The sequence below is a fragment of the Panicum virgatum genome, chromosome 2N (genome assembly GCF_016808335.1).
Source record: "Panicum virgatum strain AP13 chromosome 2N, P.virgatum_v5, whole genome shotgun sequence".
NCBI classification, from domain to species: domain Eukaryota; kingdom Viridiplantae; phylum Streptophyta; class Magnoliopsida; order Poales; family Poaceae; genus Panicum; species Panicum virgatum.
In genome coordinates, this window is record NC_053146.1 from 65265540 (window position 1) to 65273657 (window position 8118).

Genomic DNA, 8118 nt, shown 5'->3' on the forward strand with positions numbered 1-8118 from the left:
CTCCTGGATAAGGGCATCGCCTGCAATGTCTTTCTTGTGTTTCGCCTTTTGTTTCTCTGATGCTGATTTATATATGTACATCTAGCCGTTGTCTTCAATGCCTGCTGGGAGATACATAGCTAGTATACGCCTAGCTGGTTTTTCAAGACTTTAATTTGTATCTACTCGATATAATGCTCTTGAAATTTAATAAACTTTATTTACTTATCGAAAAAAAGGTATACACCTTGTTGATTGTTGCGAGCAAGTGCGATGGATTTTGCTATGAGTTGGTAACTGAAAACAAGCCACAGCTACTATCGTCGCCGCATTCAAAAAACTCACTCACAGAAGAACTGGCACAGTTACTGGCTGAGGCCGGAGTTTCCCCTTTTTCCTTTTTTTTTCAATTTTATGGTAAGAGCACCGCCCATCCATCATGTAAGAGAGATCAGAGGAGGTGATCAGCAGCCATAGGACACGGTTGGTTTCGGGCCAGTACGCTCGACTCTTCCAGCACTGACGGCAGTCAAGGGCTCTACAGCCGGGGAATCACATTCCGTGCAGTGCTTATTTAATCATGTGTAAGGAAAATGGACTCATTAAGTCATTATTTGTGATTTTGGTGATTAAGTAACAACGCAATCAATGGGACTAATGAGTTTGTCAAGTGAACAATTATAGATCCCAGGGATGAAGCAAAAGGCCAAGCAAAACAAAACACGAAGAAAGAACTCAAAGAATGATTGAAATGGACGAGTTCGGCAAAAGTCAGTAGCACCGGATGATCCGACCCTTAGGCACCGGAGCATCCGGTTGCCACTGGATAAACCGAAGCAGTGGCGTTGGTGCAATGTTGAGTGCTGGTGCATGGCCACGTGGAACGAGCCATGTGTCACCGGATGATCCGACGGGATCATAACTGAAGCGTCGGTGTATCCACCGGAGCATGCATCAGAGCCGATGTCAAGCGAGCCAAGGCAAAGTCTTCAGCACCAGATAAACCGATGGGCGTCAGACTAATACGTCGGTTTATCCGGTGCCACCTGCGTCACTTGTCAGAAGGCCCAACGGCTACTTCTGTGCGCAGTGTGACCGGATGAACCGGTGCCCTAGCGTCGGACTATCCGGTGCATGTGCAGAAAGGTGGCCAACGGCTCTAAACGGCTACTTCGACTTGGAGGCCTATAAATATGCCACCCCCGGCCATTTGGAGTTTGCTGGAGCAACTACAAGTCTCATACACACCTAAGAACATCTCCAAGCCATCCAAGAGCTTAGCACTTATATCTTTAGCCCTTAGCACACTTTGAGAGTGTTGTGTAAAGGATTAGCTCTTAGTGAGTGAGATTGCAAGGCCTTGAGCCCTTGTGCTGTGGTTCTCTTGTGAACCAAAAGAAGATTTCGGTGCGCCGGCACCTTAGAGCTTTGAAGGCTCGCCGGCACGTCATCGACCTTTCGACTTGGTGTGGAGCGGCGACGACAACCTTTGTGCGGGGGACGTGGAGACCCCCATTCTTTGTGGAGAAGCTCCTTAGTGGAACCCGGGGTCAAGGTGACCGTGATTGTGTTCACGGAAGAGACTTGGTGGCCGAGTAGCAATAGTCTTAGTGAGTGCTACAACAACGTGGATGTAGGTGTGCCTTTGTGGCTAACCGAACCACGGGATGAACACCCGCGTCAAGAGTTTGCTATCTCCTATCTCTTTCTTTAAGCTTCCGCATTTACTACTAGCAATTTGTGTGCCTTTACTTTTATAGTAGTTTCTTGATAGGAAAGTCTATAGGTTGCTCAACTCTTTTGGGATAGGGTTTTCGCACTAGAACAACCATAGTTGCACATCTAGATAGCATGTTTTAGTTTAATATTGTGCAAATAGTTGGAGCCATAGGTCATAGTTTTTAGTTTTCCTAATTCACCCCCTCCCCCTCTTAGGCTAGAGCGCGCTACCGGTCCTTTCAATTGGTATCAGAGCCGGGACTCACCTCTCTCACAAAGAAAGCCAATTCCATTGGCAATTTGTGTTTACCGGCTCATTAGATCGGTTAGGCTTCACCGCCTGGTGAGTTAGCTCTTTTAGGGGAAGTGATGGATTCTCTAGTACCTCCTCCACGTTTCGATGGCACATGCTTCCAACGATGGAAGATCTTAATGCAATAATACATCCAAGCTAAGGGTCTAAATGTTTGGAGAGTAACGAGTGAAGGAACTAAAAACAATAGTCAACAAGAGAAGCAATATGATACTATAGCCAAGTGTGCTATTTTAAACTCTCTTGGTGAAAATATTTTCAACCGTGTGTTTGCTTATGAAAATGCTAAGGTTTTATAGAAAATTATTAGTGAGAACCATGAAGGCACAAAAAATATAGCAAATGAAAAATATCATGTTCTCATTGATAAACTCAATAGTTTCAAGCAACTTGATCATGAAAATGCTGAAACTATGTACTCACGGTTGAATATTCTTGTGAATGAGATAAATTCTTTAGATGTGAAGAAGATTGATGATGTGGAGTTCATTCGTAAGATCCTTCATTCACTCCGAAGGCCGGACTATGATTTGGTGATCACAATTCTTTATGAGAAGAAAATCAACACATTGACACCAAATAAAGTTCTCAACAAGGTGATCGTCCATGAGCTACGTCATGACATCAAGCCAAGAGCGACACCTTTTTCACCAACACATAGTGCACTTGCATGCAAACAAGTCAACAAGTTGAAGAAGGTAGCCATCAAGGGTAGTTCAAGTGAAGAGGAAGAAGAGGAGGCATGCTCAAGCTCCTCAAGTGATGAAAAAAAGCCAAAGGACCCCAACCTCTACATGCAAGTCAAAAAGATGAACAAGTGTTTGCAAGAAATCAATTCAATGGGGTATATGGTCTTCCTCAAAGATGGGACTCATCACCAATATATGAAGGTTGAGAAGAGGTTCAAGAAGAAAAAACAACAAAAGAAGGAGAAGAAGCCCAATCATGAGTCATTTGACATTTTTGGTGAATGGGTTAGTGGTGGTGAAGAATCAAGTGCAAGCTTGAGTGATGAATCAAGCAAGAAATTCACCATCCGCACCAACTTTGGATCATCATCAAACACTTACCTAATTGCCAAAGATATGGAGAGCGATGTAAGTGATGATGACTCCGATGCTCCTTCATACGAAGAACTTCTTGAATTTGTTCATGAGTACCAAAAAGTAATCAAGAAGCAATTAAATGAAATTGAAAATCTTAATGCTCTTAATGATCATAATGCTATCTTCGCTACAAAATATGAAAGTTTGTTATGCAAATTCAAATTGCTTAGCGAAGAGCATGAAGAGCTCAAGTTAAAAATTGAGAGCATTAATGACACTAACCATGCTTCAACTTCTTACTTTGATAAACCTAACCCTTGCAATGAGAAATACTTTGAGAATGTTGTTGTAGAATCATGTGATGATCTCATTGCCAAGAAGAATAATGAGCTCAAGCAAGAATTACAAAGGCTCATGAAGGACTTGGCTAGATTGAAAGGCAAAGACATAGAGAGCAATGTTCAACCTTCTCAAGATAACCGTGAAGACATGGTGAAGAAGCTTGAGAAGGGGTCCACCGTGACTTGCTCAAAATGCTACCAAAGGGGGCACAAGTCCAACAAGTGCCCTCAAACAAGGAAGAAGCTTTCGGATGAGAAGAACAAAAAGAAACTCACAATCAAGAGTTATCTCATCTACACCAAGCCTAACCGGACGAAGAAGAGTCATAGCATCTCCTATGTGATCAAGAAGAAAACAAATGGCAAGGTGGTTGCTCACAAGGTTGGAAAGCAAAAAAGGAATTGGAATCACTCCATTTGGGTGCCCAAGGATGCCATCACCAATATGAAGAGTCCTCAAATGGTGTGAGTTCCAAAGGAGACTTGAAGTCCAAGATCGGCTTCGGGGGATTTGGAGGCTTGGCTACCTAGAAGACGAAGGATTCAAGCTAAAGAAGCCAAGCTTGTATCTTGGACATTTTGTTGCCCAAGTCCTCCATAAGGTAATGATAGCTAAATTTCAATTCAAAGTATCATGTAGCTTCATTAACCTTGGTAGGTTGTTTGCACTGTATCACCTAGTGTTACATACGGTGGGTTGCTTATGTCTTGTTCTAACCCATGAGCAACCTACATAGTTTCATAAGTGTGTAGAAAGCTACACAATGTTACCCTTCATGGTACATGTACTTCATGAGGTATGTATTCCATTTCTGTACCATGAGCACAAGCTATAGGATAAACTCTCCATTGTTGTCAAAAATAATGTGCATATATTTGGTTGGTGATTCAAACACTAAATGCACACATTTAGGGGAGCTCATCCTATGGTTTGTGATTTTGGAGATTAACATGGTTTCAAACTTATCTTTTGTAGTCTCATATTGAGCCATAATCTATTGAACTAAACTTCTATATCCAAATCCATAGACTATGTGCTCATGCTTACCTTGGTGTACCAAGTGTGTTTGACGTCAAAGATTTTTCAATTGGTATTCAATTGGTATCTTTTGAACCAAATCACTTTCAAAATTGGTACATGCAAGGTAACAACTACACCCTCGAAAGTATGCATGGTCTATAACCCCTTCAATTGGTATTCTTGTCAATTCTTTGTTATTTTAGGGTTACCTCCGTGCTAGTTTCGTGATTTTGTGATCCACCTTAGTAATCACTCAATTGGTATCTTCATTGATATCATATAAATTGGATCATGATTCATGGAACTAACTTCCTAAGCTACTAACCTTTTCCCTTTGAGCTATGTTGTGTTTGCAAAGCCTTTTAGGTGATTTGATTCCAAAGGGGGAGAAGTTTGGATCAAAACAAGGTGAAAATGAATATCTTCCCAAGGGAGAGCCACCTTGATTCCCAGTGGGGAGAAAAAGAAGAAGAAAGTAGCAAATATAAGGAGAAAACAAAGGAGATATTGGATTTAGGGGGGCGCCAAGTCAACATTGGATGATGGTAAGCATTCAAGCAAGTGTAAGTGTTTTTATTTGGATTTCAATTGGTATCAATTTTTGCAAATTTATGCTTGCTTTGATTGTGTTGTCATCAATCACCAAAAAAGGGGAGATTGTAAGGAAATCGCCTCACTAAGCCATTATTTGTAATTTTGGTGATTGAGTAACAACGCAATCAATGGGACTAATGAGTTTGTCAAGTGAACAATTATAGATCCCAAGGATGAAGCAAAAAGGCCAAACAAAACAAAACACGAAGAAAGAACTCAAAAAATGATTGAAATAGATGAGTTCGGCAAAAGTCAGTAGCACCGAATGATCCGACCCTTAGGCACAGGAGCATCCGGTCGCCACCGGATAAACCGAAGCAGTGGCGTCGGTGCAATGTTGAGTGCTGGTGCATGGCCACGTGGAACGAGCCCTGTGTCACCGGATGATCCGACGGGGTCTTAACTGAAGCGTCGGTGTATCCACCGGAGCATGCATCAGAGCCGATGTCAAGTGAGCCAAGGCAAAGCCTTCAGCACCGGATAAATCAATGGGCGTCGGACTAATACGTCAGTTCATCCGATGCCACCTGCGTCACTTGTCAGAAGGCCCAACGGCTACTTCTGTTCGCAGTGTGACCAAATGAACCGGTGCCCTAGCGTCAGACTATCCGGTGCATGCGCAGAAAGGTGGCCAACGACTCTAAACGGCTACTTCGACTAGGAGGTCTATATATATGCCACCCTCCGGCCATTTGGAGTTTGTTGGAGCAACTACAAGTCTCATACACACTCAAGAACATCTCCAAGCCATCCAAGAGCTTAGCACTCATATCTTTAGCCCTTAGCACACTTTGAGAGTGTTGTGTAAAAGATTAGTTTTTAGTAAGTGAGATTGAAAGGCCTTGAGCCATTGTGCTGTGGTTCTCTTGTGAACCAAAAAAAGATTTTGGTGCGCCGGCACCTTAGAGCTTTGAAGGCTCGCCGGCACGTCATCGACCCTCCTATTTGGTGTGGAGCGGCGACGACAACTTTGTGCGGGCGACGTGGAGACCCACATCCTTTGTGGAGAAGCTCCTTAGTGGAACCCGGGGCCAAGGTGACCGTGATTGTGTTCACGGAATAGACTTAGTGGACGAGTAGCAATACTCTTAGTGAGTGCTATAACAACGTGGATGTAGGTGTGCCTTTGTGGCTAACCGAACCACGGGATGAACACCCGCGTCAAGAGTTTGCTATCTCCTATTCTTTTCTTTAAGTTTCCGCATTTACTACTAGCAATTTGTCTGTCTTTACTTTCATAGAGTAGTTTCTTGATATGAAAGACTATAGGTTGCTAAACTTTTTTGGGATAGAGGTTTCGCACTAGAACAACCATAGTTACACATCTAGATAACATATTTTAGTTTAATATTGTGCAAATAGTTAGAGCCATAGATCATAGCTTTTAGTTTGCTTAGTTCATTCCCTCACCCTCTTAGGCTAGAGCACGCTACTGATATTTTCATCAGGGCATACACAAAAATATGACCGATGTTCAGTTGTTCACCGTGCACGTCGACACGCTTGCCCGGCCGGCCGCCGCGAAATATGCCCGATCTTGTCGTGGGTTCCGCCCCTCGCGTCCGGCGCGGCGGCGGCCCGCACGAGACGCGGACGGAGAGGACGCCAAGGGTTCGTTGTCTCGATCGTGAAGGCACTAGTGTAACAATGCAGCGTACAGTACACCACTTGGCTCTTTACTTTAGATTCAGATGGATGACTTGTAGACTCAGTACGCAAGACTAGCTAGTCAATTGCCAAGTCCACGGGTTTGTGGAAAAGCAATTGTGTGTGTTCTCTTACATGGAGAGTTTTTTTTGCGAGTAAAGAGAGCCTTTATTGGTTTTCTGTTAGCCTATTTCCAACCATTCCCCCTCTTCAACTCCCCTCAAACATACTATTTACTATATTTTACTACCTTCCTCCAAAAGATTCCTCCCCCTATAACTCATTCTCTCCAACCATCCCCCCATATCTATTCCCCCTATATACTATCACTCATTAACTAACTATTTATTTATCGTTTTTGAATTTAAAAAAAATCATACAGTATTTTACTGTCATAATACACATTATCATCATGTTACGGGGCTCAAACGAGATTAATATCGCGAAGAAACGGTGTGATTAAAATATAAAGGGAGTTGTAACTCACCCTATATATAGAGAGAGTTTCAACTCCCCCCGTATATAGGGGGAGCTTTGGGGGGAACCGTTGGATCGCCAACTCCCCCCAAAGCACCCCTAGGTTCGGTGGGAGAGGTATAGGAGGAGCCGTTGGAACTCGCCTTATAGCAGCAGCTTGATACATTCTAGAACATCTGCTAACCACACCGCGGACGAGCTAACCCACCGAGCGTGATGACTCAACTCGTGTGCTATTGTATTTGGCAACGTATCTAGTGCAAACCAAAGACCTCATGCAAACCCGTGCAAACCTACTAAACATGTATTTTGGCTTCTCTTTTACATGTTTCAGCTTGAAAACCTCTAAGTTTGATATATACTCCTTTGCATCAACGATCCATGGTGCTGATCTTGATCGGTCTCTTTCCTCTGATATCAGGCTTCTTGTCCATGTCTTGTTATCTGATTTCATGATAATTCGGCCATGACATCATTGTGAAACCAGCCGTAATCCTTCACAACACGCTGCAAATTCTGCAAATCCTTCACATGGAGAGTTATATATGTAGCTGTGGGATTAACTTCACCAAAATCAATGACACATATGCTTGAAAACTGATTAACATGCATAAACAAGAAAATATAAGTTCGATTTTTGTTGAGGTTGCCGCTCTTATATGGATGATTTGATGTGCACGTCATGATTTGGTCTTTGAGGAAAAAAAATTTACATTATTTTTGCAAGCTGTATTTAGGAGAGCGTATGGGTATCGCTTTTGATCCCTGTTGCAACATATCGAGACTAGCACAGGCAAGACTTGACTTGAGAAGTCATGTGGCGCCCATATACGGACGGCGAAGGTGCCTCCATGTGGCGCCCTTAATTTTCTCCATCAAAAACTAGACTACTAAGAGCAAGACTTAGAGCATGTACAACGGCCTTAATTGTGCCGTCTATAACTAGTTTTTCACGAATATCGATCTGGTTTAACGAGAAGA